Genomic DNA, 13,067 nt, shown 5'->3' with positions numbered 1-13,067 from the left:
TCCTTTGCCCTTTTGCCCAATTGCTTACTTGTTTTTCCCTTTCAAGTAGGGAAAGGAATTTGAGAATTTTACATTCGTAAGCAAAATCCAATGCAAAATCTTTGAATAATGTAACTCCTCATTGTATCTGAATTATGGCTATTTGGACTGAGTGGTTTCATATACACGGGTAATACACTGGTCTGATATTTTAAAAAATATTCAGAAAGTATTGAGTTTTGGGGAAAATCATATATTTTATATGGTCTGTGAAAGGGTTAATTAATCTACAGTTTCCTTCCACCAAACCAGAATAATATTCAACAGCAACTCTTGCACACTGGAATATTACTTAATTTTCATATTCCTATGAATCCTCCATGCAGGATTGAATGGAAATATTTTAAGCCATTGTGGCCTCTTTTAGAATATGGGGCCTTGCTCAATAAATTTTAGATACTAAATAAGCATGCCTAAAATGTATATTTTTAAAGGGCATTTAAAAAATTAACACAGTTGGAATGTTCATTCAAGATACCAACAGACTTACATGCAGATCCCACTATATACCTGAAAATATTTTATGGCACGTAACTCAACTTTGATATATGCCGGCCCTTTGCAGCTACCAGAGCCTGTGAGAAGTCCAGAGAATGATACTAATCAGATGTTGACAGAAATATGCAGCATATATTGATTGGGGGGGGCGGTTGGGCCACACCTGGTGATGCTCAGTGGTTACTCCTGACTACGTACACAGAAATCGCTCCTGACTTGGGGGACCATATGGGACTCCTGGGATTGAACCGAGGTCCGTTCTGGTTCAGCTGCTTGAAAGGCAAGCACCCTACAGCTATGCTACTTCTCCGACCCTTAATTGACTTTTTCTAAAAGACAAATGGCAAGTTGGAACTAGATATGCTGACTTCTCCTGCTAAAAAGTACTTGCAAATGTTAAGAATCATAAGTAGCCGCAGAGCCTTGTGGCTTTAAAATGGAAAAGGAAGAACTAGAAGATGGGATGGAAGACTTCAGGTATAAATCCAGTACTACAAATTTTTGGTTGAGCTCCTGGAAAATTTTTACTGTTTGTCAAAAGAATTTGCTGGAAATGGATCTGAAAAATAAGCTCTGCCAAAGTCAACGACTGATAAATGACAGCCTGCATGAACCTTGAGTTTGGATACAACATGGTGATGGATATTAGTGGGAACTGCCAATTCACTCTGCTCTCTCATTGGGATTCTGCTAACCAGTCACCATGATCACACTTCAGAGAGTTTTCAGGAAGACATTATTTTTTGCTGTCTTTTAACATCTACTGAGATTCAAAAGAAATGAGTGATATTCATAGAATCAAATAATGAACCTAATTACCAGTTGACTTATATATGGGTGGATTAAAAAAACTGCTAAGAATGTATTATCAGCAATATTTTTGTGTTCATTTGTTTTGGGGCCACATCCAATGGTGCGCAGGATTGATTCCTTGTTCTGTGCTCAGGAACTACAGCTGTTAGGGTTTAGGAATGATATGGGATGCAAGGAATTGAACCCAGGGCAGTGTCATGTAAGAAAGGTAAACACTCTATCCATTGTACTGTTATTCAAGCCCCAATAATTTTTATTTCATATCTTCAAAAACTTGACCAGGAGCCCAAGATTTCTTACCATTATTATTTAAGTCCCTGTAACCAGCCAGGATCATGATCACTTTCCATCCCAAACTCTGGAACATATATTGGTGGATGATGGGAAGAAAGAACACTTTAAGTTTGACAAATAAAGGAAATAGATAGGAAAAGTTTTTTCTTGTGACAGTGTTAAGACTCAAGTTAAAAATGAGGAGGGTATAAGCATGCCTTTACTTAAAAATTTTTCATGTTAAAGAACGTTAAAAATTGTAAACTTAAAATATTGGAATTTACTTTGAAACTCGAAAGGCAAGCACTTAGGTCTTCTAATAGAGTGGCCAGAGATGTTTCTTTCACATATAATAAAACACTTCTGTTCCCAAGTGTTTCCCTGTGTTGTAAGTGTATATTTATGGTGATGTGCTTGATAATAAGTATTGTCAAAAGCACTTGCTTTATAGTCAATAGTACTTTTATAAACTTAACTTGCACTTCATATTAAAATGAGCACCAGGTGTTTCACAAAGGTATACATCACACCTCCTGCATAGGAGAATGCGTGCCTTAATTCATTAGTTTTGATGTGTGTACTTGAACCATTAAGAGGCACTTGACTTGGAAGGCACAAAGGATTAAGTTGCTTCCGTAGCAGCACAGGTTATTCAATAAAGTATCAAAAATAGAAAAGCTTATAAGATGTACTAAAGGCAGTTTTCTGCAACAAATTATTACATAACATTTGGGGGTGGGGGTTGGGCCACACCCGGCGTTGCTCAGGGGTTACTCCTGGCTGTCTGCTCAGAAATAGCTCCTGGCAGGTACAGGGGACCATATGGGACACTGGGATTCGAACCAACCACCTTTGGTCCTGCCTGGATCGGCTGCTTGCAAGGCAAACGCCGCTGTGCTATCTCTTCGGGCCCCAGATATTTTTATAATGCTGGCCCGAAGCCATATCTGCTTTCCTAAAGGGGAGCATTTTAGGACAAAACAATAATCTCAACTCTGGGATTTCCAAAGATTCTAGGTTTTTTGCCAAGTTTTCTTCCCTATTAATATTGTATCTAGCATGTAGATTTAAGATCAGATATAGGAGTATTCTTTACAAATTATTTGAAAATGCGACAGAAAAACTAAATGTAGCATGTTTCCATTCATTTGCATGTAAAACTGAGATTTGTTCAATAACAATTATTATTTGTTCAAATAACAAGTAGAAATTGGAAATATAATTAAGATCAAATGAGTGTAATTGTATAATTCTACCATAGTCAATTCCTGAATATATAATCATTATCTGTCCAGGCAAAATAATGAGCATTTGTAGAGGTTTTTAAGGCAAAATCTAGTTATTCAAATATTATTTGGCATATGATTTTATTAATAACAAATATAAAATTAATTTCCAAAAATAATAGCCTTTTGATAGACTGGAATCAATTTCAATGCTCAGAAGTCCTGCTCTTTCTTAGTAGATTGTTGAGTGCATTATATATTGTAAATCATAAGTTGCTTCAAAGGAAGTGATTTCCTTGTAAAGATTGATTTACATCCAAGCACTTCCTTTTTTTTCCATTTCCATACATCTTCTAGAAAATCCCAAGAAGAACATTTTCACATTAAGAAAATCTGTACCAAAAGATTTCTAACGTAAATCCATGAATAGTAGTTGTTTTCTTTACCGATAAAATTGATAGCTACAATGCAAGTTATATATTTTGTTCTATAGTCTCTGGGTAGGTATTTTTGCAAAAAGATAAAAACTGCTTCACTGATTGCTTCTCACTGGGAAACACACATAAATTGAAAATCTAGGTACTTTATGTGTCTAAGAAACACATTTTCACTGGGGGCAAAAAGGAATACAAAATGTATTATTTCAACGTTTTAAAAAAGTTGTCAAGGCATGCAGGGATCTGGGAAGCTTGCTAGCATTAGAGTCCACCATATATTCTGATTTCCTGTTTTATATAACAACATTTTCCTTTGCTATTATAGAAAAAACATTTTCCATATGAATAAATTGAGTGAGCAAAATATCCAGGTCCTTAATATGGATCACAACAAAATAAATCATATGTTAACTGCTTCCTCTATATGTTATGAAAATCAAGAAGTAAATTTATAGACTGAAAAGTAATATTAGCTTAGGACTGATGGCTAAACAAACAAGTGCAAAAACAGCGTTGAATAAAAATGTTTATTTTTCATTGGATTGAGAGTACATTTTCAGTAACTAATTATATGTATTATGTCAGACTAAGTAAGGCTTAGTTTGACAACGAAGTGAAATCTTAGTGGCTGAAAAGCAATGCTACTTTCCCATATCTGAATTTTATACATCTGGCCCTATCACCTGAATCCAACGTATTGTGGTAGACACTCTATTGAATTGATACTACTTGACAGGACTGGTAGAAAAAGACTGATGGGTTGTCCACTAGTTTTATTTAAATTTCCACCTGGACCTGACAAATGTCACCACTGTTCACATTTTCTAATGCCATCAATGGAGCAAGACAGTAAAATCATATCAGATACCTGAAAGAGCTGCAATTTGAGAAGCCCAATAGTAATAACTTCCCTACACTGCTTCCTGCGCTACAAGTCCCCCCTTCCCCCATGCAGACTGGCTCAAGGAAATTTCCTCCTTGAGGAAATAACACACAATTTCCAGCCAGGAACCACTGTTCCCAACGTTGCAGAGCTATCTGATTATTTTTGTTTACATTGTGCCTACTCCTATTTGTGTCACTCCTATTTGTCTTAATATCTATGTAGGAACAAGGTAAATTGTTCTCAAAACTCAAAGTAAACAGTCACAGAATCAGTACAGAGTTCGAATCAGGCTCTTAGATTTGGAAAGAATTCAAGGAGCACACACCATTTTTTGGTTATTTGCAGCAATTCTGAACTCTCTCTTTTGCCCATCTGGAAAGACAAGGGGGAATGCTTCCAAATAAAGTTTGAGTTTTGCTCTGAGGACAGAACCCTTCACCCCCAGATCTATTTTTCTCTGAAGCTGTTGGTATAATATGCTTCTAGTTGTCTCCCCTTTGCTTGATTAAATGTGTTGTTCTCTCTAACCTGAGCTAAATTAGATTAGAAAATATTACCTCATGAAAGGTAAACAACTTCCTCCTGCAGCTCACTGTCTCTAGTCATGCAAACCAATGGGTTCCACTAAGTCAGAGACACAGTGGATATTACAGGGTAGTGGGCACAGTAACTTTGGCTTGATCCTTCTTGTCCAAGCCTGATTATTGATTGACACCCAAGAGAGTACAGATGCCAAGGCACATACCTCTTGAGATACAAGTTCAACTCCCTGCTCTGTCTAGAGCTGGATATAGTCCTAAATTTCCATCTGCTCAAACACCTCTATGTAGTGTTTTATTCTCTTTGATTCTGGGTATAGCTACAGCTATGCTTAGTAGAATTTACCTATGCAAATGCAATGTTTTAGGAGTTTTCTTTTTCATCTAGAGAGTTGTAGAACTAAAAAGTAGACTTATCTAGTCGATCTTGAACAAGTCTTTTTCCCATCAATTGTTTTTTTGTAATCCAAGAAAAATATCCATTTAAAACTAAATGCTACACTTATTAATATGCAGCTTTACGTATTTCCTCAGCATCAAAGCTCAACATAATAAATACTTCAGAAGAACAAGATAATTTTACAAACAGATACTAAATGTTTTATAAAACTGTAAGTTTCATACAAAAAACAGTTTTCAAGGGATGATATATGTATTGAACTGATTGGATATTCAAAATGATTTTCCAGCATTTTTTGTTGTTGTTGTTTTTGCAGACAAATATCATTATTGCCTTTGGTTAATCATTTCTGCTGTGGGACTGTCTGAGGCATTTGCTGAAGTTCAGCAGAAACTCTACTGAGTTCTCTGAGGCATTTGCTGAAGTTCAGCAGAAACTCTACTGAGTTCATGGGTTCCTCTCAGATGTCTGCATCCTTTTTCCATGCCAGTGAAGAAAACCAAGATGATTCTGGAACAGTCATTGCATCTGCAAAGGTTAGGATAAAAAGGTCTCTACATAATGCAGAAAATCTCTTGTTAAATAGGAAATACATAACTATACCCTTTAATGTACCCTTTTTCAAGAAAAAGTCTCCAGGGAATAGCAAATGGTTCATCCATTTTCCCTTTCTAAACCTCCGTAGTTTTTTGTTGTTTTGATGTTTTTTTTCTTTTTTTTTAGACATAGAATAGTCTTATTCATCTGTGGGATTTAAGAAAAATAAAAGACAGTATGGAAAAATATTCAGAGACAATTAAGATGAGGGCCAGACCAGTTCCTCATATGAAGCTTGCCACAAAAGGGTAGTGACTGCAGTTAGAACACTAACTGTACTGACAGCTACCATGATAGTGAAAGAGAGAGAGAGAGAGAGAGAGAGAGAGAAGAAGAGGAAAAGGAAGAGGAAGAGAGAGAGAATAGAATGCCTGTCCCAAAGACAGTTGGGTAGAACAGGAGAGAAATGGGGAACATTGGTGGCTGGAGAGTTACACTGGTAAAGGGTGGTGTACATTCCATGACTGAAATGGGTTTCTACAAACATTCCTGTAATCATGGTGCTTCAATGAATTATTTTTTTGTCCCCCAATTCACATACAGACCAGGCAAAGGGCCTGGGTTGAGGTGTATATGGGTGCATTTACTGTACCTCCTCTTTCTATAGTCAGTATAAAGAACACAGCCTGTGGTAAGAATTGGGAGGCCAGAGGCCGGCGAGGTGGCACTAGAGGTAAGGTGTCTGCCTTGCAAGCTCTAGCCAAGGAAAGACTGCAGTTCGATACCCTGGCATCCCATATGGTCCCCCCAAGCCAGGGGTAATTTCTGAGCGCGTAGCCAGGAGTAACCCCTGAGCATCAAATGGGTGTGGCCCCCCCAAAAATTGGGAGGCCAACCTCAGTAGTTTTGACCATGTAGGCATTACAAAATTTGTATTAGTGCATTTATTTCTCCTGCTAAGGAGAAGACACTTTTGCTTTTCCATTTCTATTTTAAAAATAAGTTAACTGTTTGACTGCTAATTTTTAAATTGTCCTTGATTTGAGCTTTGAAAATGTATCACAAGCAGAAAATTTCAAGAATAATACAGAATGCATTGTTTAATTATATCTCTTAAGTTGGGGTTCACATCAGAGAGTTTTCAGGGTTTATTTATGATTGTGCGCGCAGGATTCACTCCTAATAGTGTTTACGGAATCAAATGGGGATTGAATCCATGTGTGCATGTGTTAGATGGACACCTTACCAAACTTTCAATTGTATTTTTTGGGTTAATATGAAATATGTAAAATGAGATAAATTATAAAGGTATATGATAAAGTAAATGGTAGGAAAATTCAGGAAAATATTTTTAAACTTTAAATCCATGCAAATAAAGAAAAATATCTTTCTGATCAGCATTACATTTATATGCAATTTGACAGTGGTATTTGATACAGATACACATAGAGTGAAAGTACATCTACACAAGAAGTACTCTATACTACTTATAGTCCATATTACAGACAAGTGTAGAAATGTGGAGTTCTGAACATTTTTTTCAGTAGTTATCGTGTCACTAACAAGTATAATTACTCATATGTATCAGAAAGCCAATGAGAAAGAATAAACATAACTTGAACTTTTTTTTCATTTCTCTTTTGGGTTTTGGCCACATCTGCTATTCCCAAGGTTTACACCTGTCTCTATGCTTAGAGATCACTTCTAATAGGGCTCAGGAACCATATGTGTACTGAGATTAAATCAAGGTAAATGTGTACAATGCAAACACTTTGTAAACCTTATATTGTCTTCTTGTCCCCACTTAAAACAAATATTAAAGAAGTAGAAATGAAGAAGAATTTATTTTAGATGTAAATTACTCACAGAACATATTATTTCCAAAGCCATGACAGTGTTTTTAGATGTTTTGCTGCAGTTATGAAAAATGTTGGGGAAAATACTAAGGGGCCTAATGCTCTAGATGTAGTATCAATATGCTACATTGTGTGTAAGATAACTCTTTCCAGAAAAAGTGACAAAAATTGGTTTACATGAACATCACCCAAAATAGAAAAGTAAAGGAAAAATGTATAGAACAGGGATGTTCAAATATTGTGCGCGAAGCAACATTGCACAGTGATTCCTGAGTAAAAAAGAAAATTACAGTATAACACATCTTTGACTGGGCCCATGAAAGTTAATGGCATATGAACCCATGGAATGCCTGGGAACCAATCACCCAAAAGGTGTTCATGGTAGTCCCTATGATGTGTGTGGTTCCCAGCAATCAGTGTGTAAAACTGGTCATTCAGGAAATATGGAAAAGAGTCTGAAAATTGGTCTCACTTAATACTTAGTTATCTACTAGAAGCTTCATTGTTTTCATCTACTGAAAAATGAAAAAAATTGTTCATTTCTTTCAACTATTTATTCCAGAAATTGAGCTTGGATAACTGACTCTGGTCTCAAGCCCTGCAGGAACCTAACCCCTGAGCATCTTCAGAGGTAAGTTCACGGTGACTGGAGTCCCTCTCTTTTCTACCCAAACATGAGACTACATTCCCCTCACTTCTATCTCTCCTGGGCTCTTCTTGGTTTCTAGGGTGTAATTTACCCTCTGTATGGCCTTTTCATCATCACTAAAATTGAAATAAAAGTATTATATAAAATGTAAAGTTGTCTAACCCAACACTGGAAGTCAAGGATGGCTTCTGGATATAGCACTAATGATACAGGACAAACTTTAGCATTTTCAGAAGTTATATTTGCTGGCCTTGAATAGATAAGAGCATTTGAGAGTTAATAGATGTAAGGGTGTTCATATTAAAAGAAACATCAGAGCTGAGTTCTAGTGAATACATTCTCACAGCAAGTCAAAAACTATTGCCAAATCATGGTAGAGATTCCATCTCTGCTGATTAAGAAAAGCCAGCTTTATCCAACATCCATCAGACCAATAGCAGATTCCCTATTCTAGCCTCCACGGCTTGCATCTACTATACTTCATATTGGGTATTCAATTCACTCTCACTTTGAGACAATTTTTTTTTGTTTTTGGGCCACAAGCCATAGTGCTGAGGATTTACTTCTGACACTGCATTCAGGGATCACTCCAGGTGGGCTCAAAGAACAATACTGTATGCTGGATATTAAACCAAGGTCATACACATTCAAGGCAAACAACCTACATGCTGTCCTATCAATCTGGCCTTAAAAAAGTCTGAAATTGAGAGAGTACAGAACATCATGGGCCCAAAACTGAAATAATCTGATATAAGAAAATTGCCTTTTCGCATTTGGCCAATAGCACCCTGAGTAGAAGATTTGAGCATGATTTTCCATCACTGGGCAACGTAGGTTCACTCTGGCCTCCTTGACAATTAATGCACCAACTTATATCCATAATATATTGCCATGTGAAAATCACATTAACCACTATTGAGCATAGACCAAACCTATCTGAGTGTTAATTCTGAATTCCTGCACTGTGACATAGTAGAATTGCCAATATGGATTCTATTTAGAATGATCAGAAAAATTCTTAAATAGTTTAGTAGACAAAGCAAAAGAGCTGTAACATCAACCCAATTGGCAAGTGGACACGTTGTCATATTTTTTGACTGAAAAATAGAGATATTTTAGTACCCAGAGAAAGCATTATTCTTCAAGATTACTTATTTCTCTCCTATAAATATTTTTCAATTACAAAACTTTAATAGAACTACATTTATTTCTAGAGCAAATCTAAGTGTTTTCTAACAGGGATAAGCTAGATTGGATAGATTCAATATGGGTAATGGCACTTTACACAGCACTGAACAGATGGATTCAATGTGACCTTCTCTACCCATGACCTGAAAAATATGATACGCTCTGGGGAGCAGATGACATCTTATCACCATCATCACAGCAAACACATCAATGCTGCAGTTTCTACAAACCATAAACTGGGGATAAGTAGGAGACCCCATTGACATTGGCATTAGCTGGGAGTTAAAGTGCACCCCCTGAGAAAGGTAGATGTAACACCTTTTATTTAAATGAAGCATTATTTACCTGATTGAGAGGTGCCAGTTGTATTATAACCATCACAAAGAGAAGTTGTAGAAAACATACTGAGAAGGGCTAATTTATGTGACTTACATTCACTCAAAGATGAACTTAGAAGACTTCATGGTTGTGGGAATTTAAAGGACAAGGTGTCATCTCACTGAGCAGATCTGTCTGAGGTTCTGACCAGAACTCAGAAATGGGGCTGCATGTTGGCAATTTAACCATCAATCCAAGCAGTTTGGAGGCAGAATGTATTGGAGGGATGTTCACACACATATGTGAATGTGGAGTATTTTGGAGTATACTTTTGCCCTTGAATGAGTACTATGGAAGCAAATAAATGCATAGAACAATGAACACATGTCAGCTTGCAAGGAAACAAGTGAAGATTCGAGGGATTAAGGATTAAGGTCCTCAAAGAAAGGGAAGATCACCTGGGTGACTATTTTGAACCTTGTTATGTCCTTGCAACTTTATTTCTCTTTTTATCTGTTTTGTTCTTCGTTCCTTCCTCCATCCCTTGCTTTTGCCTTCCTTCCTCCCTCCCTCCCTCCTTCCCTTCCTTCCTTCCTTCCTTCCTTCCTTCCTTCCTTCCTTCCTTCCTTCCTTCCTTCATTTCTTTCCTTCTTTTTCTTTTTTCTCCTTTCTTTCTTTCTTTTTTTCTCCTTTCTTTCTTTCTTTTTCTTTCTTTCTTTCTTTCTTTCTTTTTCTTTCTTTCTTTCTTTCTTTCTTTCTTTCTTTCTTTCTTTCTTTCTTTCTTTCTTTCTTTCTTTCTTTCTTTCTTTCTTTCTTTCTTTCTTTCTTTCTTTCTTTCTTTCTTTCTTTCTTTCTTCTTTCCCTTTTTCTTTTTCTCATTAGCTTTCTGTTCTTTTCTTACACTGTTTCTTTCACCCTTTCTTTTTATCTTCCACCCTTTTTCTTTTTCTCATTCTTTCCTTACTTCATATTTTTGTTATTCTTTCTCCCATTCTTTCTCTTTTCTTTCTTTTTTTTCTTTCTTTTTCTTTTTTTTTTTTTCCTTGGGATCATATGGAATACATCTTGGTTGGCTGACTATAAGGCAATTGTTTTTTTTTCTTCATATTTTCGTTATTCTTTCTCCCATTCTTTCTCTTTACTTTCTTTTTTATTTCTTTTTCTTTTTTTTCCCTTGGGATCATATGGAATACATCTTGGTTGGCTGACTATAAGGCAATTGTTTTTTTTTTAGAGCTTCAGCCACTGTATTAATGACTTAATTGAGGAAACTATAAGGCAATTGTTATATACTATACCTGCTATATACTATTGCTCCAGCCCCACGTGCAGCATTTTCTAATAAAATTCTCTTTCATCAATTACTTGGCAAAGGTAAGCAGACAAAAACTAAATCAGATGATTTCCAAAGGGCTGAGGAAACAGTAGAGCTTTCAACAATTTACAGGCTGTAGCAACAAACACAGAGATTAACTGATTATAAGCAATTGGTCTTGGAGGAGTAAAACTATGGAAAGAACAGAGATTGAGAGATTGGTATAGATATTCAAACCCATGAACTTTTCTGGATTCTTCAATTGTAGGAGAGAGAAGCTATGAAGCATAGCAGAAAGGTAACAGAATCAACTGACAATCAGTGTTCATTTCACATTGTGAAATATGAAATGTTTTTGTTTAATTGTCAAGCCAAGGGACTAGAGTATTTTGAAGAACAATGATTACTAATATCCCCTTCTTAAAGCTCCACATTTGAGGACAGAGAGATAGCATGGAGGTAGTGTGTTTGCCTTGCATGCAGAAGGATGGTGGTTCAAATTCCGGCATCCTATATGGTCCCCCGAACATGCCAGGAGAGATTTCTGAGCATAGAGCCAGGAGTGACCCCGCGCACTGCCGGGTGTGACCCAAAAACAAAAAACAAAAAGACATAAACCAAAAAAACAAAACAAACAATTAAAAAGCTCCACAATTTTTTAGTCCAATCTGAGCCAATTGAATACAATAGTCAGAGAGAGATCTTATATATTTCAACAATAGACCCAAGCTGTCTGTTTTAGCTTTTCCTAAAATCAGAGACATTCCAATTTGGAAAGAAGAACAAAAGAAAAGGGCCAAAAATGGAAATATATTTGACACAATGGTACTATCTCGTGGTTCCCAGCACTAAAATTCTCTTGTGTGAGAAATTCATTATATGAGAATATGTAGCAGAACACACACATATATATTATATATAAGGAAATTATTTATTGGCTACAGTAACTATAATAACATGTTTGTTTTGAAAAAATAAAACACTGCTGTCTGTATCCAATTAAAAAATAACACATCCCTTGAATCTAAATTTATATTTCACATCTCACAAATTAAAATATTAAACATTTCTGGACCTATACCTGCTTTAACAAATTTAGAATCTTATATGATATTTGAATGCTTTTTTTTTTTTAGGGTATGCAAAATCCCACTTACTCAGAGGCTCTGTGCTTAGGAACCATCTCAGTAGGGTTTAGGGGACCACATAGGGTGCCAGGTATGAATCATTGGTTAGCTTCTTGCAGGTCAAATACCCACTGCTTTATTAATGCTCCAGGCCCAGATTTATATTATTAAAGTTGCAAAAATGTGATAAAATTAATAGAAAAATAATAATTTAATATAAATACATATTCACAGTGGTACTTGGGATTTGATACCACTGGGCGATCTCAAAAATGTTTTGAAGTATTGATTGCTTTGTTATCCTTGTACTTCCAATAGACTACTTAATGCATTTTCTCTTGGCATAACTGCTTTTATTTTTCTTTTTGTATTTTTTTTTTCATTTTAAACAAATTTACTGGTTTCCATTGGTGCTATGAATTGGCTATCCTAAACAATTGCCTACCCATGTTAAATGTTTGGGAATTTGAATTTACATATATTCTACTTACTTTTTAATCTAAGTACCTCAGATTTACACTAAATTCCTTTCTACGGCTTTATGTGTGTAGTTTTGGGTCATATCCAGTGGTAGTCAAAGCCTACTCAGTACTCTGTAACTTAAGGTTCATTCCTAATGTTCCTTGCACCACAGGGATTCTGGGTTGACCCTCTAAAAAGAAAACGTTCTACCAGCTGTATTATCAGCGTAGAATTTAACCCTATTTAATTTATATCCTGGAGAATCCAAATTCCATTCTTCTCCAAATGAGTTACACCACTAAAGTCCCAAGATTTACCCTTTCCTTATGCTCAGAGGCACTCCTGTGGTATATGGAAAAGTATCTGTCAAAGTTATGTCAGTTCCATGCAAGGCAGAACTATACCTTTTATAACACTTTTCTAGCTTCATATGTTTCTGTCATGAGAATCCGACTTTGGAGAGGAAGTTAAATAGAGAGGAGATGAGAAGATTCATACTTTAAG

At 36.0% G+C, this 13,067-nt stretch overlaps 1 non-coding gene across 1 annotated transcript; it reads right to left on the bottom strand.

Moving 5' to 3' along the window:
* Nucleotides 1-6,227: 6,227 nt before the first annotated feature.
* LOC126021195 (small nucleolar RNA SNORA51) lies at nucleotides 6,228-6,356 on the bottom strand. The gene has a single exon (XR_007499799.1). It is a non-coding gene; the product is annotated as a small nucleolar RNA SNORA51 (small nucleolar RNA).
* Between the last annotated feature and the right edge of the window lie 6,711 nt (nucleotides 6,357-13,067).

Source organism: Suncus etruscus, chromosome 10 (genome assembly GCF_024139225.1).
Source record: "Suncus etruscus isolate mSunEtr1 chromosome 10, mSunEtr1.pri.cur, whole genome shotgun sequence".
NCBI lineage: Eukaryota > Metazoa > Chordata > Mammalia > Eulipotyphla > Soricidae > Suncus > Suncus etruscus.
The sequence above is the reverse complement of the archived record's forward strand: the minus strand, read 5'-3'. Positions and strand labels throughout refer to the sequence as shown.